The sequence below is a fragment of the Plectrocnemia conspersa genome, unplaced genomic scaffold (assembly GCF_051122295.1).
Source record: "Plectrocnemia conspersa isolate PC_06_02 unplaced genomic scaffold, ASM5112229v1 ptg000013l, whole genome shotgun sequence".
In the NCBI taxonomy this organism is placed as follows: Eukaryota; Metazoa; Arthropoda; class Insecta; order Trichoptera; family Polycentropodidae; genus Plectrocnemia; species Plectrocnemia conspersa.
The window spans coordinates 30,914,802-30,942,772 of NW_028277177.1; the positions used below are offsets into that span (position 1 = coordinate 30,914,802).

General features: G+C 28.3%; 1 protein-coding gene across 1 annotated transcript in view; it reads left to right on the plus strand.

The window, feature by feature from the left end:
* cpx (synaptic transmission protein complexin) overlaps positions 1 to 27,971 on the plus strand; it is a 219,205-nt gene that overhangs the window by 13,245 nt on the left and 177,989 nt on the right. Inside the window, exon 2 of the mRNA XM_088202433.1 lies at positions 4,413 to 4,449. The gene's annotated coding sequence lies outside the window, so the exon portion shown is untranslated. The remainder of the gene's footprint in view (positions 1 to 4,412; positions 4,450 to 27,971) is intronic.

A 27,971-nucleotide genomic window follows, 5' to 3' on the forward strand; every position in this document is an offset into this window, starting at 1 on the left:
AATGGCTTTGACGGATTGTAAAGTAGATAAATGCATATATGGTACTCTTGATGCGTTTACTGTTTTTTACTCACGGTCGGTGCGTCATTTTAAATAAATGTTTTAAAAATTGATGTACGCAGATGGACTTACAGGTAGTCGCTATAAGATACTCAAATCTGAATATTCAAATTCTCAAATACTAATAACATTTATTAGTATTTACTATTTGAATATAAAATCCACTAAAACAGATTGTAAATATTTTCAGACGATGTACCTCTGTAATATATACATCCAAATTGTGCCTTTTTTGTCTTATTATGATATTATGATTTTATTATATTTATTATGATCTCATTATATTTATGGTATTAATAACAGTCAATGCTATAAACTGTCAAACAAAATAAATATTAAAAAACTTAGTAATTGCCGAAAGTGCAGAAATTTTTCATATTTTAAAGTTAATGTTGTGCAGCTGTGGACTTTATCAATGTCCAGAATGTATCTCTTTGAAATCAATGCAAGTAAAATTTAATTTTTTGTCTACTTAAAATAATTCATAATGCTAATATTTCTTTGAGCTTCCCAATGGTGTGTCTTTGGCAGCATGAATAATTAAATTGAAACTTCGTACTACTTTAATATTTGAAGCACTTAATACTATAATAAAATAAATAGTCTTAACATTTTTTATTGCTTTTATGAACCTGTATTTACTATTTAAACTGTATATTTAATTCATATTCGAATAGTTATCAACTCTTGTTGCTATGGATCCTATATAATAATTTATAAATTGATTAGCAAAACAAAACCATTTTTGATAATGATATATTATAGATAAAATATGCTACTTTTATGTCAGAGCATTATTAGATTAACACTTAATTTTATAAAAATAGGAAAATGTACCGTTTTGTGAATTCACACTGTTGAAATAGAAATATGCTTATAAAAATATCATTATAAAGTTTACCTAAAGCACTTTTTAACTCAAAATTGATTTATTACAATTTTTTTATTACATAATAAAAAATAGAATATAAGCGAAATAGAGTATAAATTTTTTTTTTATAGATAACTTTTTTTTCGACTGCATTCTAGTTTTATTATGTAGTATGAAATTTGGCAATGGCATTTATTAAGTTATATTGCATTTACATACATGGTTCATTTTTAGATATGTTTATATTTAGTCTATATTTTATACAATATAATTTTAACAACTTAATATTTAAAGGCTAAGGGTGTACTGCTTTTAAAGAGATAAGCTGTTCTTTATTTTGTATAATATATTCTAGAAACTTTTGTGAGGCAATATTATTTTACTTCCCTGAAGATCAAAATGTATGTATATATTTTTCTTTATTAAAAAATAAAATATTCACGCATAAATATTTTTACCCCACGAAAATTCACATACAGCAAAAATATAACACATAATATTTTACATACATTGCATATTACGAAATATATAAACCTAAATTAAAGTTTCGAAGAAACAAACATATTTGCCTAATACATAAACGTTTTATCGATATGCTTTATCTTTATATGTATGTATTATATTATAATAATAAAACGAACAATATGTCTTAGTGATGTCGGAACACGATATTATCATTATTTTTTTTATATTCTATATAAAAAGCCCTTCTGCAAACATTTGCTCTTATTACGAACCTCGACTAAAGGATTCAAAGGACGTTATACACTCAAAGCGAGTTTTTTATTATCATTTCAAAGAAGGTATACATTTAAAAATCTTTAGAGCTTTGCACAATCAATTAGTAGAAGCAAAATAGAGGTTAGTACAACAAGCTTCAATAATTTATTTTATAAATATAATATAACGACACGATTTCTTTACAAACAAAGACAAACTATATGAAAGATATGCAGATTTTTGTGCTTAGTAATCCGATTTTCTATATTATATATAAAAAATATATATGTATATTAATTAAACATATATGTATAAGATGACCGCATATTGACTAGTATGGAATTTAATATGATTAACTGGCGTTGTCGGGCGCCGAGAAAACCCTTGCCCTATATAATTAATCCATTTTAATGACGGCGATCAAACGTGGTTATTAATTAAAGTGTATCGTTTCGGCGAAATTTTGACACAAAGAATTTGCGGTGTTGGGTTCAAAAGTGACTAGGAAATTGGATCGCTTGTTTGTGTGTGTAAATTTTGATGGAAATCGTTCAGGTGTACTTTTGAATGTGTTGATGAAATAAATATAAACCTCTGCCTTCTCTTTCTCTCGAAAATCCTATTTCAACACGTAGTGTTTCAGTAATCGGAAGCAATCGACCGTAAAAATGAATCTGTTAAAACGGTTCTATTGGAAGCGGCGATACATTTAATTTTTATCTTGCTTTTATTACAACTAACATTATAGGGCCGACTTCGTTTTGTATTATCGTAAAGTAAATTAAGTCTTGAATTAAATATATATAAAAAAAAATTCATATCGATGGTTTAACTTTAAAGTGTAAAATTTTTAAAGTCGGTCGGAGTCGGGAAAAAATGTAATTAAATTTATTTTCAGTATTTTACAATGCAAAATTATAGAAAAACGATAAATCTTGACACAGCTTTAAATAAATTTAAACATTTAGGGATTGGCTGTATAGATGAGCACGATAGAAGAATGGTATGAGTCTCTTGACTATTGATTTAAAAGATCTGGATTGAAATTCCACGTGAAATCAGAATTAGTAATTATTATATGATTATAAATCCGATTAATCATCACAGATTAGTTGAACCTAGATTTTCTTAATCTCACGGATAAATAACGTGACGATTAATTAAAATCAAGGTAGTATATATAAATTGTTGAAAATTATCTAATAATTATATTTTTCAGCTCATAGAGAATATCTTATATTTATTAATATAAAAATATTATTATCTGTGTCGGTTAAATCTACTCTATGAAGTAACTTTTAGTTACAAAATTCTTCTTCCTGGCTATTATGAGATGAGATCCCTGCATCTAAAGTTAGTTAGTTTTCATTAATGTTAAATAGATATAATACATACATTACTAAATTCACACCATATGAAATTAACGATTTCCTTTAAAATAATTTCTATATTATTAATTTTAATTCTTGTTTATGGTAACATGATCTTCCCACTTTATTTACATACCAACTAAATAAGATCAAATATCTTAGGCTTGCATTTGAATAAGCAAAGGTATGAACCGTATTAAATTTCGCAGCTCTCTCTCTCTCTCTATACAACTTTTCGAATTAAAAAGCAAACCCAATCCCATATATTTATACATTACATCGTTTCGCAGAAAAAAAGATTCGATTTCGTCGCGTAGCTCCGGGGCTCGAAAAAAGGGCTAAATAAAAAAGCCACCGTGACACGGTAATAATTTTCTCTTTAGTGTTCGGGACATTTAACATCGGATTCCGCGAGAGCGGTCACATTTTCGCCGCTCACGTTTCCATTCCTTATTTTTCATCGCTCGGTTTCTCTCTTTCAGCTCTGAAAAGTCTCATACGTTTCCCGGACGCTAATCTTGATTGATGGCGTTTTATCGCAGCGGCTCAGGGCCGTTTTTATGAACTCGTCGCCCGTTGAAAAATTTCCTCCTTCCTTGTTTGCCCCTTTAACTTTTTCACGATCCTCCCACGAAAAATCCCTGAGGACTTGATTCGAATATTGATTAAAAACAGCCAATATCAATTATTTCAATATATAAATTCCTTAATAATTAAATGCATACCGAGAAAACAATTTTCTCCTAAAAGAAAATGGCTTTTAAATAGTGAAGATGCGAAGTTCAAAAAGTTTTTTAATTTGGTATTATTTCTGCTTTTCATCAAAGATTCATATTTTATTTTTCAATATAATGAAATGTTTTACATTATAGAATATATACTTTAGTTTATCTTGCGCAAGATATTTATAAATCGTCCATCTATTTCGCTTGCTTTTCAACCTTTATATTTTTTATTCCAAATTATATTCTCTTGACACAATATTTGGTTTTTAATATGAATATAAGATTAGTAATATTTCAATTTTGAATATGCCATTTAATTAATAAACTGTAGTTGAGGCTTCTAATTTGAATCAAAAAATCTCACTTCCTGGAAAACTTTCGTCCAGGGGTCCCTCAGGATCTGATATGATGACCGTCTAATGCCTTCTAATATTCTGTCGGTGTCACTGTGACCTACAACTCGCTAATTGAATGGAACCGAGTGAGCTGAAAGACCTTTGAAGCCCTGCGTTAATTAACTAAATTATCCTTCGTCGAACGCTTTACTTAGTAATGCCAACGACTATTTATCTACTAGCCTTCCTCTAACGACACTATATATTAACGTCATAATTATGTAATATATTTTTTTATAATAATTACTAACGATAACCTTATTTGTTTCAGATATATTTGTAACTTGATTTACCTTCTCTACTCACTGGTGAGCTATTTTAACTAAATTTATTAAAAAATAAGTCTTTATGAAAGCAATATAAACTATGGTCAATTTATTTTGATTAAGTTTAATTTATTACATAAAAATTTCCTTATCGAATAAGCTAAGCAAACCCAATTATAAAATAACTTAAAATCTACAAGATATGATTTTAAACTTACCTTAAATATGTACATACCGTGCATATTTAGTTAAAGTAGCATTCTAATATAAAACAATATTTTTTTTACATTTTTGCAGAAGATTTCTTGTAAATTTTAAGACACTTACCCTATTTTTAAACCGGAATATATGACTAACACTCTTAATTTTATATTTTTTACAAAAAAATATATTATGATTTTAATAATTAAAAACGATAAATCAAACTTAATTAAGCTCTGACTGACCTAATTTATTATTGATTAGAATATATTCTAACACAAGCTTGTTCTAACTTAAACAAACGTATGTTTCAAGTTACATGGCTGCACAGTTTAAATCTAAATCGGTTCCTACATAACTTATTATATTTTCACTAATATAAATACACAATTCACTAACTCAGTCAGTTGAAATGTATTAAACAATTGATCTACTATTAATGAAATTTAAAAAATCATAGTTCGTTTTAAAACTTTTATTAGGTCAAGTTGAATTTGGTTGGTTATTTAGGGTTAGGTTAGGTTTTAACAGCAAATAGCAATCAATAAAAATTTAGGCTTAGCGCAGTATATAATTTTACTAGCAACCATCAGTTTAATTATAATTTTGCTAATAGAAATACCGGTGAAAAATTATTGTGATATGATTTCACTGAAACGCCATTAAAAATATAATTTCAATTTAGCATATATAAACCTTTAAAATTCCTCTTGAATTGTACCTCTTTAGTGCATCACTTATGTGAGATTAAGTTATACTCTAAAATATAAAACAGTTTGCTTTTATCTAAAGTAATTTTATAAGGTTTTACTATAAAATAGTAAGTTAAGATCTTTTACATTAGTTAATTAGTTAACAATAAATGCAGTCATCAAAAATCATATTTTTGCATTTAATGTTTAATTATTTAAGCTTAATGGCGGTGACCGGATTATTGCGCAAACGAAAATTGCGCACAAAAAATTCCAAACATATGTAATTGTTTGATTGTCTATTATATTTTATTTTAATTGTAACAGCTTAATATTTTTCTTCATTTTTAAGTGAAAATTTGTGTAATTATAGAAAATATAAGTGTATTACATCAATGTCAAATAATATATAATAGTGAAACATTTTTTAATTAAAGGCATATTAACTTTAATTTATATACTAAAATAAACATATATGTTTGTGTATATTGATAATCTATGATCAGATATATACGCTGTGCGAAATTTTCGTTTGCACAATAAACACCGAACCCTTAATTGTAGTTCGACACTATTTTATGTTAGATTAAATTAAAAATATATAGTTACAATCGTTTTAGTTTACCTAGGATTATCTGATGAAACGTATACTTTACTCTTCTCGAAGGTAAAAATAGTTGTGTTTTAATTTAATGTTTTTTTATGTATTTTTTTATATCTATATGATATTATTTATGAACTGATGTACCTCATTATTAGAGTTTTATACAAAATATTTACGATCAAACTCGATTTTAATAAAGCATTACGATATTCAACTGAGAGATCTGGAACATCTAGGAAAACTCAATTGTTTTTGATGTATCTTAAATATAATAATATTTAATTCAAATAATAATTAAAAAACAGGATTGTTTAAATGCGAATCGAACCAATGTTTTTTAGGTGTAAATCACGACAATGCTACTTCTCTTAAGATCTAGTAAAAATGTCAGGCTAGATTTGCACTCACATAATCTTTCTTTTATCTAGTTTAACTTCAATTATTAATAAAATATTACGTTTATACGTCATTACTTTTTATTTTAAAACTATTACTTTATTAAGTGTACCTTAATAAGGTTTAATTTTGATTAATTTAGAATTTTTTTTAAAACAAGTAGTAGTCTTACATTCACCGAATTTAAAATTCCATTTAGAGCAGGTCGTACATTAAGGGACAAAGATTTTTGATTAACACTCCTAAAATATTGTTTAAAAATATAAGTTTTATGACCGACTATAATTAGGTATTACGGCTATCAAACATTTGATTTTGACTTTTTTGACCATTTATCAGTCAACAAAAAAATAGTTATGTCAAAATCGAAGACTTAAGAATTAGTATATTGTTCAAATGATTATAAATCTTTCGCAAGAATTCGTTTGCCAACTAAATGAGAAAAGAGTCCATGTTTTCATTTCTTTCAATCTTATGACAAAATATAGTTTATTTTGAAATACGAGGGCAAATATCATGCGACTGGCAAGTGACTGGTAATTATACACGTATTACATAATATCATATAGAAATTGAAAATAAAAGTTACAAATTTTTATTTGTACGTTTTAATAAATATATATATATATATATATATATATATATATATATATATATATATATATATATATATATATATATATATATATATATATATATATACAAAAATGTTTATGTAACAATATTAAAACATACATTTGGATCAATTTTTTTTAATTTGATCTTAAACTCTCACTAATATTATTATTACTCCCTATCAATTGTTCAAACACTGTGCGTCACTTTTATGGAGCTTTCACAGCAACTTTAAAATTTCAACACCATCCCTTAAGTCAATTTGATTACGGTCTTTATTTTTCACCATATTAGGGCAAAGAAGTGTCTGAAGGCTTTCAGGTTGGCGATGAAACAAAAATACCCCTCGCCTCTCGAGTGTCGAGAGAGGAGAGCTCGGCTAATGGACCACAGCGTGTCGACGTCTTCAGCTTTACGGGCGCCATCTTCTGTCGAGTAATTTCGCCTTCCGCCATTGTAAAATGCCACCAGAGCACACATATACATTTATTCTGCCCCCATGTGCGGAAATCGTTCTCGGTTTTCGTTTAAAAGAAATGGGGAAAAAATTCTCGGAGCAAAAGTTAGAGTTGGCGCGTATGAACGCCGAAACGCGTAAACGAGCAATGAATAAATGATCGGTTAGTTGTTGGAGCAAATTAAAATTAAATATTAACAAGATGAGGCCCTGCGTAGATTCGCCGCAAGAACGTTATAAATGTGAATCTTTAATCGGTTTTGAATGCTGAAAGATTAAATTATGACGGCAATCATTCGAGTTTCACCGAGTCGGTTAGACAACTTTTTCAGTGATGTTTAATTATAAAAATAAATAATAAAATAACTACGTGTGCTACGGCGCATTACCTCTTTTTGGGTTTATTACCTTGCGCGAGCGAGTGACATTGCTCAATGGTCGGAACTAGAAGTGAAACATGGACTTTCCAACTAACAATTATTCTTGAATGCGTGTTTTAATTAACGTTAATTTATACTCGACTTAAACAAAACATTTCACCTGGTTTGGAAAAATGATATTCTAACTTAAGAAAAGTGTATTTTGCCACCAAGTGTATTCTGCCTTTTTAGTTTGCGAAATTCCTCATTCCCAAAACAGTCCTAGGTGTTCCATGTACGCAGTTGTGGCTCTAAAAATATGTATTTAATTGCATAAGATGCCATTTTATGTAGCAAAAATATTTCCATTAACTTGATGCGTTGTAATTCAAGTAGAAAAAATACACTTGAGCTTTTAAGGCGTTTTGGATATCAATTATTGAATCTCTAGTCTTGTGTTTGTAGCATTATCTTAAGTGCATAAAATAATATTTATATAAATTTAGTATTAATAAATTAAAAAATAAATATTTTAGGGTAATTTATAAATATTTAAGATACACAAATTGTGTGCTATGTATAAAATATATTGGTTTTATGTATTATTTGATGCGATTCCAATTTTTTTTAATGCATATGTACATAAATTGATTTTTGAAGCAACGTAGAAATTGATACGATATAATATATATTATGAATTCTCTAGAGCAGGGTTTCCCAAACTATGTTCCGCGGAACACTGGTGTTCCGCGGATCCAAAATAGGTGTTCCGCGGAGCCTAAATAGATATTTCACAAAAATTTAGAGTAGATTAAAAAAATTTTTAGTCTTGCTAATACATAAAAATTGTTCATAAATCTGATTAAAAAGCTTGAAAATATGTGTTAAATATTCAATATTGATGTGTATAAAATCTGGAGGGAAAAGTTTCATAAGTCGGTGTTGTTTTTTTTAACTTTAAAATTTGATCCTATTTAAACAATATTATTTTTTGTTAATTAATCACACGATATTAGTGCTTGTTATACGAATTTTATTTATGTTACTAGATATGCTACTAGCAGTCACTGTATTTTGCATAGGCATGCACTGTTGACTAAAAAAATTTCCACAAATTTAAAAAATGTTATGAAGTAGCCGTGAAAATGATAAACTATGTAAAATCTAGACCACTTCAATCCAGATTATTTAAAATTTTGTGCGATGAAATCGGTGGTGAACATGAAGCACTTTTATTACACACTGAAGTGAGATGGCTATCCAGAGGAAAAGTACTATTTTTTACTTTATGAACTTCGAAATGAATTATTAGTCTTCTTGAAAGCACAAAATAATTTGCAACATCATTTTATAAATTTTTTAACAAATCCTTTCTGGTTGATACATCTGCATATCTGGCGAATATTTTTACAAAGTGAAATGATGTTAACTTATAATTACAAGAAAAAAGTATTACAATTTTTAATATGAGAGATAAAATTGAATCTTTTGATACAAAATTACAATTTCAGATTTTATCGGTTAAATCTAATAATTTTGATTGTTTTTCTGTCTTGGATATGAATGTTTAAATGAATTCAATTTTCAAGTAGATAAAAAAGTTTTACAAGTATTTTTAGAACACCTATATTACTTGAAAATAACTCTTTCGAAATATTTTCCGAAAACTAGTAAGGACGATTCCTGGGTTCGGAATCCATTTTCCGTGACAGTAAAACCAGTGGGCTTAAGGGATTATGAGAATTTAATTAATGACTCTGATTTGAAACAAAAATATCAGCCATTAAATGATTTCTGGGCGAGTCTGACTGAAGAGTTTCCCAAGGTTTCAAAACAAGCTCTGGTTTTTCTACTTCTGTTTTCCACGACGTATTTATGCGAAGTGGGATTTTTTAAGTATATTGCAACAAAAACAAAATACAGAAATAGACTCCACGCCACGGCAGATATGAAAATACAACTAACCAAAATTGTGCCTGATACAAAAAGAATTGTTATTTAAGAACCCAAAATCATCAGTAATTAGGAGTTTTATTTATTTGTATTTTTATGTTTATTAAATAAATTTAATAACATTTCTTTAATAACATGTTTTATTTTATTATGAATTACCCAGCCTAAAAAATAAGCAAAGTGTTCCGCCAAAATTTTCGGATTTGCCAAGTGTTCCGTCGCTGAAAAAGTTTGGGAAACCCTGCTCTAGAGCTTTAAAAAATATTATTAAATAAACCACGATTCCTTTTTCCGAGAATTTAATATCTTTGTGGTAATATATTCTTAAATTTCAAAATATCTATGTGAAATTTACAAATATTTCCCTCATGGTGCACCGATATTAAATATTATATAGAATGCTCAATTGCATTTAATCTTAGAAAGTCTTAATAAATTTTCTTTTCAATAATAAAATATATTAAATTTTATTCTATTACTTAATATATATATATATATATATATATATATATATATATATATATATATATATATATATATATATATATATATATATATATATATATATATATATATATATATATATATATATTAAGTAATAGTGTAACTTTCGTTGATCAAATACTAGTAATATTCATATGCTTCATGTTTACTTTATTATGTAGATTTTAGAATTAAGCTTTTTTAAATCTCACGAAATTATATTTATAGTATTTAATAAATTTATCGCTTTGTTTTGGTGTTTGTTTATATTGACAAACATTATTCTTGATTTAGGTTTGATAATAATGCTTTATTATGATATTAATTATCATGCAGTGGTATTTATTCAATTTATTTAATCTATATTTAAATCGCAGCTTAAATATATAAAATAAAATAAGTTTTTACAGGAATAAATTATAACAATAATTGCTTTACTAATCAAATATAATGATTTAACGTAAAAATACATTTTTTTTATTATTGTTTTAAAATATCATATTATTTATAAATATCAAAAAAATAGTATGTTTTAAATTTTTACTTAAAAAATGAATTTATTATATTATGCATTTATATCAAATCACATATGTTGCATATATTGCCCCTTATGGTAAATAAAAGTCCAAAATATTTTTTTTTATAAATTAAAAATAATAATGAAAAAAAATATTGTATAAACTTTGAAAGAAAATTATATTGAATCAACACTACTTCTTTACAATTTTTGCACTTCAATAATTTAAGGCGAAAAAATCGGGAATATCTGATTTAATTTTAGCTGGTATGCTTAAATATTTTTTTAATGTATGAAAATCCCTTACCTTAAAGAGAAACAAGGCTATGATAGTGAATTATAGGCTGGTGTCAATTTTATTAGCACCAGCTAAAGTATTCAAAATTAAACATCATAAATATGTCTCAAACCATATCGAATATTTGCTTACGTAACAGTATGTTTTTTTCTGTTTCGAGATCAGTTTTTAGTTTTTTTTAATTTTGTAACGATATATGCAATTAAATATATGTCATCTACACTAATTTTGACAAGGTTTTCGACAAAATTTGTCATGCCTTAATTAAAAAAAAATACAAGGTTTGCGATCTCTCTCAATATATTTTTACATTAGGAATATCATTTAAATACTGAAAAATATTAAAAGACTTTAGATTACAAATAAATTTTTAATATTATACTTTAAATATATCAATCACATAAATATTTAATTGATATCTATTACTGATATTTATCACATCGACATTTGCTCGTTAATTCTACGCATTGTTAATATATACATATTTATATACACATATAGATAGTAAATCGCCGAACTATAATAGAATCACGTAATATTTGTGTTTAACCGGGGCCCATTATCAACTATCAGTTATCGCTTACTGCGAAGTCTTATCTGCCTAAACTATTTGAATATCTCTCGCCTCCATTCGTTTAAATGCTTCCTTCCTGAAGCAGCACCTCAGCGTGGCGGATGAAAAGCCTCCCGCGGGCTTCCTCTTATCTCACATTTTAACCTAGAGCTTGTACCTCCGCTCCTGGAACTGCACAAATCCGACGATTTATCGGGTAAACACGCTCTCGCCTTCCGCCAGCGCCTCTCAAATGTTTCATAAAGCGGTAAAAGGAGTCGATCTATTTGTTTGCAACTTGAAATAGTAGTAAAATGTTCAAAACGTGTCGAGTGTAGCAAGCTTTTCAATTGAAATTTTACTTACTATATCATTGTCGAAAATAATTTATTGATAGCTTAATATAGATAAATTACCAGTATCGTAAACATTGAACAATTTATTTATTAAATTGTCTATGCTTTTATATTGTAATGTTATTTTATAATAATTTACATATTGGTGTTTCTGATTTTCTTATTTTTTTTATTACCATGAATCAAGATTTTCATTTTACTTTATAAATAATAAATTATTGTTTAAAGAAATGTCTAAATTTCATAGAAATAGTATCTTGTTTTATCTCATCTTCAGGATTTTGTGGTTGAATATGAATGTATACTTTGTGGATTTAAAAACTTTTTTAGTGAAAGGTTTACTATTAAATAATTGCCAGAAAAACATTATTATAGCATGTCTAAGACTAGTGGTGCGCAAACCATAGGTCATGACACCCTCGGGGGCTGGAATATACATTTTTAAAGTCGCAAAATGCAAATAAATTTATTAAATACAAAATACAAGGCCCTTATATAACAAGAACTAAGTACCAGTAAAATAATAAAATAAAAAAATAATAATAAATTTATATTCATTTATGTGACGGCAGCAGAGGTAAACATGAGACAGTCCCAATAGCCGCCAAGCGACGCGACTCAGATCGCGTACTGTCTCAGTCTCTTACAGACAAGCGAATGACTTATGGCTTGCGATTTTTCAGTTCTGTGTAAATCACATTGAATTTGTACATTTTTTTTAATATTAAATGATTTAATTATTATTTGCATTAAAAAAAATAATCAAATAAATATGTTTTTATTAACGAATATTTTTGCTTTAATCTACTTTTTAAATACGATATTTTTCCATCGATATTTGATTTGAATGTTTTTATGAATGAAACTTGATTTGTCGTGCCTATTTGACCGTGAGAAAAGACTTGTCGAAAGCATAATAAATAAAATATTTATTTAACTTCGTGCTAAGTTCATGTACGTGACGATCAGAGATCTGTATAAATTATAATAAATGAATAAACAAAGCCCAATTGGTGCTTTTAAACATGCTATTATAAGTGCCATATAACAGTGTTGCCAAATCTTTAGCTGTTTAAGTAATAGCGGGCTTAGAAAATATGGCAAAGGCGTTATTATAAGAATCTATAATATGATATAAATAACGTACATCAAAAATTTCCGTAACAAACTTTCATTAAAATCTTAATTTAATACAAGCGAGAGTACCAGCACAATAGACCTGTGTTATAGTCGGTGACTTTATACCTAAAAGCGCTAGGTTTAAATCTCTGAGGAATCATTGTGTTTTTTTTTAATTTATTTCATATTTTGGAAATTAAAATTAGTTGTTTTTATATACTTGTAATATCTATCGATCGTCACAGATTATTTTTTGCTAGGTTATTGCCTAATCTCACGGAAGAATTTCGTTATATTTAATTTAAATCGAACTAGGCGTATATATTTGATATAAAAATGCTGTAATTAATAACCAAATAATCAAAGCGTAATTCAATTCTTTAAATCGAGCATATCTGAGAGTTTCTCCAATAGTTTTTTATTGTTGTTAAAAATTGATATCATACATAATACTGATTCTTATATAACCTTATAAATTCTTATATAACCTTATAAAAAAAACTATAAAACTGGGGCGTATATATTAGGTATAAAATTGCTGTAATAATGAGCTACTATAATTAATTTATGTATAAAAATATCTGAGCAACCGCTTCCCTCTTCGTTAACTCCGGTTTAGCTACGAGATTCGAAACGTGAAGTGAAATACGTATTTATAAGTAATTATACAAGTTTTACGCGATTCAAAATTCCTGCGAATTAAATATAAAATTAAAATATAAATAGTTTTGCTTTAAAAAAAACATCAACACAGATGTTATTTTTATTTTACACCAAATTAATATTTTTACAAAAAAATATTCTGACTGAATATTATTTTATTGAACCTTTCATTTTTTTATTAAAACAACTTGGTACAAAAAAGTATAGTTTAATTCAGCATAGCTATTATTTCCCTATGAAATTATTATTATTAAATATTGTTAACCACAATAATGTAATGGTATTTATTTATATGTTGTTAGATAAAAATTTAATAATAACAAAATATTGTACAATGTTCGCTCGCAACTACTTAGCTTGTTAACCTAAAATAGTTAAATTATATCCTTGACATCAGCAAAACATCGTTCGTTGCTGTTTCAAAATTCACGTCACTTATCGCACGACCCTCGTAAAATTCGGTCATAATCCGGTCGAAGGGAGAAGACGAGCGGTTTAATATTCGGAACCATCGTTCGGCAACTGCATCAGGTGCTTACACAGCATTTGCATAAATGCACCAAATAATGAACGATGGTTGGGCGCAGCTGCATGCCGAAACGCTATCATGGCTTTCGTAGCAATGTACACATATTAATAATATCGAATAGTGCGCATTCTGGTCACGTTGTATTTTAAAAGATTAAAATATCGCTATAATATTCATGCGACACAATTCGCTTTACATATATCTAGAATAAATTGTGCAAATAACCAAAGCGTGATTAAATTCTTAATATCGAGCATATTTGATAGCTTCTTATTGTTGTTAATAATAAATAGTATAAAAAAATATTTCTTACCCAATCTCATAACTGCCAAATTTACAGAAAGAACAATATATTATGTATACTTATTTTAATAGTAAATTAAAGCATCGATAGGATAATATATATTTAATTATTTGGTTTGATATGTTATTGATAGATCAAGAAAACTAGAAGCTTTTAATCATAAAGTTTATATATTTATCGATATCGTGGGTATAATTAATACTGGCGTATGTCGTAAAATGGTTAATATAGCTGACCGCGTTTGTATTTCTCATACTACGACGAAATTCGAGGACTATGTTGTAAAGTCTCACATGCTTTAGCGTGATAATGTCAGCAGGTCGACATATCGGCTAGCGATAATTACTCTGTACACCGGCAAAACAAAATCTGCCTAAAATTGTCTCTTGCCCGATAAATTCATGTCTACAGACGCTGGTTACTGATTTTATAGCTCTGGAGATCATTTATATCCATTTTTTTTACTCATTTTTATTTATATTTAATACAAAAATGTATTAAAAAAAAGTATAGAGTAATACGAAATTTTCTTTGTATTGACATCAAACTTTCTAAATCTTATTAAAACCTGAGCTATGCCACCCAGTTTGTGCTGCCATATTGTTTTAAAATAGCGGCTATTCAAATTAATAAAAAAAATCGTAAAGATTTTTTTCACATCTCATTGTCATTGATGTGGGATATAATGACATTTCAATACATGATAACTACCGTTGCTTTAAATATATTACCATAAAACTTAAAAAATGTTATATGTATTCAAAACAGTGTTAATATTTTATTTGAAGCTTTTTTTAAAGTACCTACTAACTACCATTGCTAAGACATAAAACTTATTTTAAAAATATGTTTTATGAATATTTTGACTGAATTTGTTAGATAGCTTGATCCGCCATATTGTTTTAAAATGGCAACTAAATTAAAAATTTAGAAATTTATGGCTTTTTAAAAATAATCTTTGAATAAAAGTAAAAAAGTAATAAATTTTAATTAATAGTAATTAAAATACAATAAAAGTAGAAAAAAATTATAACTATGCAAAAATGCTTTTTAAAATATGTTAGTTAATGGTTATTAAAATTAAATTAATTTTTTCTTGTAAAAAATTAAAACTTTCTTAAAGTTTTTAAAATCTTTAATCGATCAAATATTTATATAACCTTTTGAATAATGTTAGAATAAATTATTTTAATAAAAATTCTATAATAAAAAAACTGACAACCGAAAAAAATAATTATGTTTATAATATTTAAAGTACACAAAATAAGTACATATTACTCAAAAAATAAACTGAAAATAAAATTGATTGCTTATCCATAAATATATTATAAATATATATTACCTGAATGTGTATTATATTTTTAAAAACCCTTATTATTTGCATTAATAATTTACATATTATGAAAACTGATAGTTTGGTCCTATTTATAGATCCACACTAGAGTTGCCATCCATCCAGATTTGTCAACACAAGTTTGAACTTTTGCCCTTTAGTCTAAATTTAACCATATATCGAAATTCTCTGAATTTTATAAAGCAACTAAATTATATTATAATTTAATTCAGATTACCTGATTTAGCTCTTTATTCGAACTGAGAATTTCATTTTATAAAATAATAAACTTAATAAGTTTATGAATATATATTAACATAATTTAAATTTTGTTGTTAAAACTACTATAATTTAACCTTACTTAAAATCTAAAATTATATTTGCCTTTATATATAATACTATTTTAAAATGTTATTTTTTTCTTACAACAATGTTTGGTTTGATTACCTTGTTTTTTACCTTGTTTTTTTTATGAAAAATAAGTATGATTCATTTGAATCAGTTAATCATAAATTAATAATGCAATAATACATTTTTAAGAAAACGTTTATTAATCAATACACCACAATCCAAAAATAGCTTTTTATTTTCTCAAAAAAATTAGGAGGAGCATCTTTGGCTCATTAGCGATGAAAGAAAAATAAAGCGAAAAACTTATCTCGATCGCGACAATCGCCTTGTTAAATCTATATCGGGAATATGTGCGTATCAGAGAGAAAACTCGGAAAATGGGAAAAACTCCGTTGACGTATTTTTCAATTTTTCCGCGAACCTTGTTTCGAGCACGCAAATTTGAATTTATAACAAACAAACTGTAATAAATATCTTCTAAGTAATTAATTTATTCGTTCCATGTTATTGCGTGTTGTGTGTAAACAACATGAAAATGCTTATGAATTGATTGAGCAAAAAAATATTATAAAAAAATATAAAATAGCTTCTCAAACGTGTTTTATTATATTATAGTGCGAATAACCAACGTTTATTCATTTCTCTTTTATTACACATGAGTCCAAAGAACAAAGTTTTTTAGTGAAAAAAATAATGAAACATGGACTTAGGAGTTTCAAAGTCTGCAAAGTTGTTCGCAGACTTTTTTCTATTTTTCTTTTCTATATACAAACTCGGTCCAGAAAACTGTATTTGACAAATCTGACCAACATCCACACAGAGCGGGCAAAGTTGCATCCTACGTACAACTGATGCTCGAGATTATTCCCAAAGTTATAAATTCGACGAGGGCTTTACTTGTTACCGACGCTGGTGGAGCTTTGCGGGTTTTGCAGGAGATATATTTATGAGTGTTTCAAATGTTAAATACGTGTTCTAAAAATAAACGCTGAAATACCATACCCATTAGGATTATTTTAGAATTTAATACGTAACGTAAATTTAGTACAGAGTTTGCTTTCAGTATATTAACAGTTTTTTAATAAGATTTTAAGAATGGATGCATTAATATTATCCCATATTTTCTATTATTATATTACTACACTTTCGCACAAATTAATATAGATTTTTAATTATGTATTTTATATGAAGTGAAAAAAATAGCATGATCGATTTTAGTCTTAAATTTTTACCCTAAATATTTTTTTTAGTCGTTTAATGAAATACAGTGATTTTTAATGCAATGAAAATATTTAAAAAAAAATACTGGCACGGTTTTATTGCTTTTGGCGTAGATTTTTTACTTCTGAGAAGGGACAATATTAGTAAAAATTTGGTTTAGATATGCTTTCTTCATTCGATTTTCATCTATTGTAAATCGTAATATTGTTATTAAACGTTTTAGCTCTTTGAGCGGTATCGCCGTACATGTACGGCGGTCAATCTTTCACTGTTTTGAGGTACCCTATAGTTATATATTTATATACAATATAACTGAGAAAATAATAAATAATTTTTTTTTATTTATTTAGCATAATACTATGAAAAAAATATTCATTAGTCACTAAATTTAGTAGGTTCAAAATATTATATTAATATTTAAAAAACTGTATTTTTCGTAACGCATTGAATCTCGACATAATAGAAAACAAACAGCGTGCGAAAAAAAGGATAAGGGCGCGCTTGAAAGTAAAAGGGGAAAAGCTCGCGGAAGGGCGGAAACGGAAAATAAGTCGGAACCGGAAGTTGAGGATGGATATGGCGAGCGTGGTAGTGACACGAGCCGGCTCGGGTAGACTAATAAGAGAAAAAATGTGCGTAGCCAGGGTCCAAAGGGGGTAAAAAAGGGAAGAGCCAGATGTGCCGGATTCAAAACACGATATTGGTTTCTAGGCCGAGCAGGTCTTTTGCCATGCAATAAATGGCCAAAGCGGAATTTAAGGACGCAAGGACAAAATGAAGGCACGTATCCCGGCGGAATTGCCTCTGACTTGTTTATGGACTATTTTATGGAAACTATGAGCCTAAGTGTATATATGTGTGTGAGAATTTTTATAATATATTATATAATTTTATTTTTAATACAAGAAATTTTAGATAAGATATATTTTTGCTCTAATGTACTTGTGATATATCACCTTGTCATATTGCGACATTGCCTTATAAATATTGTCTAATGTATTAATACGTCATTTTAAGTATTTTATAAATGAAAGGTATTATTTATATTATGTGTATATAATTTAACAAAAATATTGCTATCCAAACCTGACATATTGTATCCATTTTTAACGCATTTAATATTATAAAATAAATGATATTATCAAAGCGTTTAACTCTCTTTTAGAAAATGGTCTGAATTAATGATAATGTTATACTTTACATAAGTCTTATTTTAATGCCATAAATACATGTCTTACTTGATTTACTTTTAACATAAAGTAGGAGGTTGATATATTATGTATATGAAAATAAATTCCTTTTCGGTACCCCCCTAATAAACATACATAATGCATATGCATGTTATTCTAATTTTTACGGCTGTACATAATTTGCATTTAAAATTCGGTGAAAATGTAATTTGCATACGTTTCTTGCCAAGAAAAACGTTTTTGAAAATATTTTTTATATCTTATATTCATTTTGGCTCGCGTCTTGAAAAAGAAAATAACCATTTGACGAATAGCTCTCCGTCGTAAAGTTTAACCGTTTGCATTCCCCGGCGAACGGAGTTTAACTAAAGCGCCTCAAACATTTCACATTAAAAACACATTACCCTCATTTTGTAAATAAAGCGAAACCTTATACACAATAACATGTGCTCCAATATATAATCTATAATTCTAGTGTGACAGCATATGTAAACTCCGTAAATAAACGTTTCAGTATGTTGGTTTTCGACAATAGAGAGATTTGAGAAATGTTTCAATCGATAGACATGAATATATAGTGGTTTAATTATTTATATGTACAACTAACTTATTCTATAAATACTACGAAACTAAATTAGGAGAAATGATCTTCTTTTTTGATATTTCTGATCCAATTTGCATTATTATATTTTAGTAATGGGTTCAAAAAACTAGAGTATCGAATTATAATTATATTTTTTTATTTAATTATTCAGCTAATGTAGCTAATTTTTACACTACATAAATGTTAATTAAACATACATATAATAAAAAGAACGTGTTTCTTTATTCGGTTTAGGAAACCTACTACAGTGTTATTTTTACGGATTGTCCTAAGAATATTTTAATACCAATTCACACTTCCGTATATAAATCCCCTGGCCGTACTCGTTTTCTTATATTTATCTATCCTTAAACTGTCCCTAACAAAATGTTAGCACGATATAATATTACAATTTATATATATACTATGTATATTATATTTTCGTTCTGTTTTCGAGGAATATTTTTCGCCTTCTGCTCAATCGCTTCCTTCTTCATGTTCTTGGTCTTCAGTACTGACCATTAAAGAAACTGAGCACTCAGATCTTAAATACAGATTTATTAAATTAAAGACAGGGCGTTCTTCTGGACCTGATTTAATTCCCGATTTTATTTTGAATGGTTGCGAAGTCAGTCTCGCTGCTCCTCTAAAATGTATTTATGATCTGATTCTCAAGACATCATCATTTCCTGATCTATGGAAATGCACAAAAGTCACCCCTATTCATAAAAAGGGTGACAAATTATATATAAAGAATTATAGACTAGTCGCAGTGTTGTCAGCTCCTGCTAAATTATTTGAAATAATTATTCATAAATATCTCTATAATCATTTTCGGCAAGTTTTGTTAGACCAACAGCACGGATTTCATCGTGCCCGTTCCACTGTTACTAACCTTCTGTCGTTCACCAAAACGGTGACAACTTCTCTCGTCGTGTATACAGATTTTAAGAAAGCCTTCGACAAAGTTTGTCATAGGTTATTATCAAAAAAATTGTCGAACCTCGGCTGTTCGGATAATTTAACTCGGTTATTCTCGAGTTACTAAAGCAATCGTAGACAGTTTGTAACCTATGGCCGATTGTCGAAAGAATATTTTACCCCTTCGGGGGCTCCTCAAGGATCCAATCTGGGCCCTCTGCTTTTTTTGTTATTTATTAATGACATAAATACAGCAATTTCAAAATCAAGTTTTCCTCTGTACGCAGATGATTTAAAATTATATAAATGCATTCGATCTGTTGTGGACTCCTCTCTACAAAGTGATTTAGACTCTCTATGGAGATAAGCTTCCGTTAACCGTCTGCCCTTTAGTGTCGTAAAGTGCCATACTGTGTCATTTTCTCGATCCCGTTCGCCATCAGCTTATTTCTACCATCTCGGTGGTAACATTTTGACTAGAGAAACTTCCACTAAAGATCTCGGAATTACTTTCGAGAGCAAGTGGAGGTTATCTCTACACATACACGACGTCTGTGATAAATCTTCCAGGATGCTCGGCTTTGTTATGAGAAATGCCTTTCACTTTGACGATCCGTCAGTTATTCGCATCCTCTATGACACCTTAGTTCGTAGCATTCTTGAATCATGATCTATAATTTGGAATCCCTGAATAGCCAAATATTCCCTTTTAGTGAAAAAAATTCAAAAAAGGTATTTGGTTATTATCCGTACATATATCCCAGCGGCTTTCTTTTAGGAGCGTTGGGATACGATTCGCTGAGTTCTCGCAGAAAGTTGTATGTCGCTAAGCATTTCTTCAATTTACTAAAAGGCGCTGTCGACAATTCAGCTATTCTCGAGGAATTCCAGTTTTGGGTTCTGGAACATTTTCGAGAATCACGATCGCGTCCTCTTTTGATGAACGTTAGGGCTAGGACGTCCGCACCTGCCGACTCGCCTATAGCTGTGGTTATCCGGCTCCTTAATACGCTGGCATTACATATTGACCTGTTTAATGTTAACTACCAGGAGCTTTTTTGTTATGTTTATTATTTTTAAGTATTGTTCTATTTATGTATATATACGTTTTTTTGTTTTATAAATTTTTAATTTGTTTTCGACCATCGTGGCGCATTAGGGTAACCTGCTAGGCCACGATGGTCTTAATTTAATCTAAAAAAATAAAAATAAAATAAAATATGAATTAATTCTAAATTAATATTGTACAATTTTGACACATAGTTGTTTGCAAAACAAGTTTAACCCTTGATAGGAAAATAAAGTATCGTGTAGCTTGAACATTCAAGCCTTCTGACATAAATACAATCAGCCTACTAAATCTCGACTTATTCAAAGTTTTAAAGGCATAGAAAATAACAAATAATAAATACAACAAAACATTGTAATTTGATGTTTATGGCCCATAAGTCAGTATGGCTGGCCACTCCAAATAGTAAAGTCAATTTATAGAATACAACGTTATTGACAGAATTAAATTCAAAATAAACCCAAACATGACTTTTGAAAGCTTAAAAGCCAAGCATTCATAACCCAAATTTGTATCTATTTCCATATTATTTGTATTATTCGGTCATGAACCCGACAATTGTTTTTATGAGTGTTAAATTTATGTTATGAACATATGTGTTCATAACATAAATTTGGCCCTGGGCCTCATGCCAAAAATGGCATTTTATATATTTTTAACATCGTAATATAATTTCTTGAATAAATATAAATTGCTACGAGAATACCCTTTCTATGCTACAAATAAATATAAAAATTAGCCACCGTTGAGTCATATCTTATAATAATATTTTATAGACACTAAAAATATTCATCTGATAATTAGTCGTGTTTTCCTATTGTTTAGTGTTTCATTTTACTAGCATCTACCAGATAAGTTATAGGTTCACTTGTAAAAATATATATCTACTGGTGAAAATGTATTTGATATGATTTTACTGAAAATATTTTTATTGTAGATTTGGAATTAATTGAGAATTTTTGGTTTATAATGAGAGAAGTCATTTAAACTTTTTTTAATATTTATATTTTAATTAAATACATTGTATTTAATTAAATGACATGCATTTTTAGTCCAATTCAAAGAGGAGCAAATGACGTCCACGCTGGTATTGTACCAAATAATCTTAAGCCAACAACAATATTGGTTCAAAATTGAGTTATTAAATTCAATATTTGCTTCATAGTTTTTTGCCCTTTTCCGAATCTCGTTGTCATTCATGTTGCGAAATAACCACATGAAACTGAATGTATTGTTTATTTATTTTGCTACATTAAAGCTACTTGTTAAATTATCAATAATACAAACTATAAAAACACTAAACTATATAATTCAACTGATGCTGTTGTTGATTCTTCGTTATTTCTTTGCTTCTTCCTTTTTCGTCGATCTAAAAATTCAGATCGAATACCTAAAAGTACTGCTACTAATTTACATTCGTTGAATATTTTTTAAATGTTAAAAAAGCAATACTTTCAAAAAAAATTAACACAAACGGAGCCGCGGCAAAAAAATACAATCTGTCCCTTTCAATAATAATATTTATTATGAAAGTGCTTTTAAAGGCAATGTTCCGCTCCTTTCATGTCTTATATGTATAAAAAAGGGCTAAAGAAACACCTGAAATACATCAGTACATATGTACATTGCAAGCAACTATTTTAGTTCAGATTCATTATTTGAGGTCGGTTTTTACTTTTTTTTTAAATATATTCTTACCATGATTTTTTCTAAAGTACGGGCCCCAAAAATTTCTCCCTTCTCAGCATGTCTAAATATATGGTATACGTTGCAAGGTCTAACACACAATTTCTCCTTTCTTTAAATGCCAGTCATAGGAAAAATTTCTGAAGAATCGTTACCAGTAAACATAAAAAAAGGTTGGCACTTACTCAATAAGACCTATCACATCAATATGCGACCTAATCAGAGAATTTACCATAGACCTACAACCCTTCTTCCAAACGAGATGATTCACACATCACCATTCACGAGTCGAGTGTCTGCGGGACCATCGGATACCGTTGGATAGACACACGTCAAACGCGCGTGTCACTCATTGAATCACACACACACACCCATACACGCAAGAATATTGAATTTCCAGTGGCGTATCAAAGCTTTTGTGGAGAGTCGTCGGCACTGGAGCACATTTCGACATTTCCAACTAACTTGCCGCTGCAACACAATAGGTGGCGTCACTCACCGACGTGACAATAATAACCACTCAGACTATACTACAGTGTGTTCCCAAAGTTTCGCATGGAGATAATTTCGTTATGCGCCGCCATTGTGCCGCTCGCAGCGCCGGGGAAATAGATGTAATTTACTCGGAATAATTCGTTATTGCCTATATATTCACAAGTTACGCACGCTCCGAGCCAAACTCTTGGCTCTTGGTTGTGACTCTATCTCTCTCTCTCCCTCTTTGCCTCCCACTATCTCTCCTCTGTAAAGAGAAGTGATTGTGTATAGTAGTCGCTTAATGTAGTAAGCAATACTAAATAGTTATATAAGTTTAAAACGCAAATATAATTTATTTAGCAGCACAGCAAGAATTGTTTGTACTTTTGCGTATTAATATACCTAAAAAAATAATTATTATGATATATATGCATAGAATGTTAGGCAATTGAAGTTTTTGATTAATTGATTATATAGTCCTTAATTAGCTCCTGGCTAATAGTGACTGCTTGGTTTTTAATTGGATCTTCTGTAGTTTGAGGAATTATCTTTTATCTTGATCCGTTGATTTATCTAACCAATTGCATATAATTGTAGAAATACAATAGTGAAAAATGTGTTGAAGGCGTAAAATTTTTCAGCGTTTTTGCAAATAAATTCGCTGAGGAATGCGCACTTGTTCATAATATTTAATTGCTTTGCAGTTATTATTCAATGGTCCCTTGAGTATTAATAATTTTAAAAATAATGTTAATTTCTTTGTATTGATTTTATATTTTATTTATATACACATATAAAAATATAAACATATATACATACATACACATACATTTGTATGTATGTATGTATATTTTTTATTTTTTATTATTAATTGTATTGTGAGAATAAAAAAATAATTCGTTTCTATTATTCCTCATACATTTTTTTTATTGCGTTTTAATTATTTCGCGATTTTATATGTTTAATTTATCTTTGTGTTCAGCTAGGTTATCTATTCTATTCTATTCTATTCTATGTTCTGGCTAATTTTTTACAGGTTTTATATTTTTAACCTGTTTGGCTCAAATTATTCATATTATTTTACAAATGTGGTCTGATAATGACTATAGAAATATTTATTTTTATTATTTAGTACAAATACATATTAAAATATTGTATTTTTCATTATACAAAACTAGGATTATTGTCAATTTTAATCTATAACCAGTGACTCATTTAGTCTAATTCATTTAAACTTAAGTGTTTTAGCATTTTTTTAACAATAATATCAATGCAATTTATGTAAACATTAAACATAAAACATATAATATTGAATATTTTAGCATTCTATTGCACATTATTTATTTAACGACCAGTTGTTACATCCTACTGCTGTACAAACCCAAACCTAGCCCATATTAATTTAGGTTAGGTTTGGGTTTAAACAGCAAATGGACGTTTTGCAACTTGCAATAATTTTGATCGTTAATTTATTTTTTATTAAAATAGTAAATATTTGTATTCTTTAGCAATTAATTTGTTTGCAACATTTTATTTAATTTATAATTAAACAAGTTTTATGTTCCTTTACAAATTTTATACATAATTCTGTCTGTAATTTGAGTCTTATTTAAATAAATAAAAAACCCTCGAGAGTTAAAAATTCATGTATAATTTATTTTTTATGCTGAACAAATTGATATAAGCTTACATAAAAATTTTAAGACATATTTTGAAGGTGTGCTAAAATGCTCATTATTATTTTGCTGTTTTAAGATTTTAATAAATTAATTATCATTATTTTATTAAGCTAAAAACTTGATCTTTATATGCAAAGATTACCGATTAATCACAAATTTATAATTATTAATAAAATCCATTTTACACCACAATTACAAAAATACGTGATAGATTAAAATCTTGTGTAACATTTTAATAATGATTTAAAATTCTATAAGAATAAAAATCCATAGTGAATAACACTAAAACTATGATGATCGTTTATTAACCAGTACGATAGATGAATGGTTTCGACCTGAAATACCTGAGTTCGAATTTATGTTTTTAAATGAATATGGGAGATTGGAATCATTAATTAGCATTTAATTATAATTTTGATTGATCACCACAAATTAGGTTCATCTAGATTGTCCCGATTTCACATATAAATATCGTGATGAATAATTAAATATGAGCTAGGTCGTACAAATTAAGTGATGAAAATTCTCTTAAACTAAACTACTTCGGCTTATACAGAATATATTATATGTATTGTATAATAAAATATACAATTAATTCATCGCATCAACAATACTTATATTCGCTGATTTTTTATTACAAGACAGAATGGGATATTATTTTTATTTAATTTAAAATATGTATTAAAAATTGCTAATATTTATTTTGTGCAGAATTTATATGAACTGTATAGTAACTATTAATATAAATTCTGCACAAAATAAATATATAAAATATACAAATAATAAGTAGTATACGAATATTTTTGTTTATATTATTTAATGTTGAAAAAAAAGCAATAACTGAAAGCTCATATCAATCTAATATTAATAATATAGAATAAAATGACTCGATGCTTTTAAGCTCCTTGTAAAATCGCTTTATTACATAAACGTTTCTACGGAAACTCAGTGAATTATATATCTTCATACAAGTGCTTCTAAAATAAACTTGTTCTGATATATTTATCTGATAATAATAATATTATATTATAGTGAGTATTTTATTTAAAATGGATAAATATATCATCGTATTGGAATTTGATATTTTATTATAGTGTTGGTAAGTTACTTGAAAATTTTAAGCAGGCGCTTAACAGATTATATTTTTATTATTATAACGTAACATGCTTACAACATTATTTTTAAGCTTTTAATAATACAATAAAATATTGTATATCACGATATGTTACAACCGCGTTAAAAAATCTAAATGTACACAAAAAAATATTTTTTACAACCATATAGCTATAACATATTTTACTTGCATGTTCCAACGTTAATAAGATTTTTTCACGCCGAACAAACATATCAAAAAATGATACGAACGCACGCGCGTCCTATCGGCGAATTTCATCTAGGAACTGCCATACAAATTTTATATCGGTGAAAATACACACACCATAAACCATATGGAGTGTAGTATAAAAATATAAAACCGAATAAATAAACAAAATAAACTTATGCCACGACGCGTCTGAGAGTGTAACGTTCCGAGATAATAAAGCAACCGGCGATGATGCGTATCGATCTCTTCCATTAAAATTTACAACATAATATGTTACACAATATAATCTATTGTTGTTTGAGATAAATTTCCATCAAAGCAAACTTTATTAAGTGCGTTATCGTACAAAGGAAAGCTCGCGCGCGCCATATTATTAAGTGTGTCGCGGGCTCCAAACACCAAAAATACCCCATAAAAGCCTCATTTGGGTGCAAGTCAGGGCTTTGGACGCCATCGTTGGCAAATTTAACGGCGTCAAAGCGCTCTTAATGTATTGTTATGGTTATGTATGTGTGTATTTTTTTACGGCGAGCTTTTATAATGGGGTGTCGTCTGAGGGGTGGTTAGTTTATCAGTCCTAAAGTAGCGTCGCGATACAGCTTAATGGTACAAATTTTAACTGTATATATTATTATTATTATTTTATTGGCCATTCGTGAGAGCAAATTGTAAGATCTCGAGCGTCGAAATTGTTATTGTTTATGATAACAATTGTGTAATAAAATAATTCTACCATTTTAATCTGCTTCATATAATATAATTTGAGGTGGTATTTTAAAGTAGTCCTACCATAATCTTTTTGCTACCCACTTATTAATTTTGATTTTACTGTAAATACTTCAGTTATTCGCTCATTTATATTAATTAAAAATGTCGCTAGATTAGATCTCAAACTATAATTATAATACAGATTTATTTTGATTACTTTTAGCAATTTCAAAGAGTCTTATTGCATTGTGCTTGAAATTTACATCAAATAAAAAAGATAAGACTTCATTTGAGTAAATTGTTCGTTTTAGATCTCACCCCAGTAGAAATAACAGCTTTCGCGAGAAAAGCTATCACAATCTGCATTGCACACATACACATACAGTCAGTTTTCGTACCAACTAAACTCGCCAGATAATTAGAGCCGGTTCAAAGTTTGAAAGAAGTTCTCGACCATTCTTGCGGGGGATTCGACAAAGAACGCATCGAAATCCCAAGCGAGGGGCAGGAATTGGAGCTTAAAGCTCAGGAAGTAATATCGGATGTCGTCTGAACAGAGAGAGCTTTCCACTCTGAATGTCAATCAAGGGGATTCGCGTCGTTAGTGTTTATTTAATTGCGCTCATTACGGTTGCCTTCAAAAGGACAACTTTGCAATCGTTAAGAATTTGATATAGGGATAGGTCCTTTACCGAGAGCGGCTCGTTACTAATACCAATTAACTCGTTTAGAACTAGTACTCTTGTATTGAAGATAGTTTGGTACAGAGCCGTTATGGTTTAATGTAAATTTAGATATTAAGTTTTTGGAAAATATATATTTAATTACTAAGCTTGGTGAAAACATTAAAAAGACTATATTTTAAACCTTTTTTTTAATCACACTTTATAAAATATAAAGTTGCATAAAAAATTTAAATTATT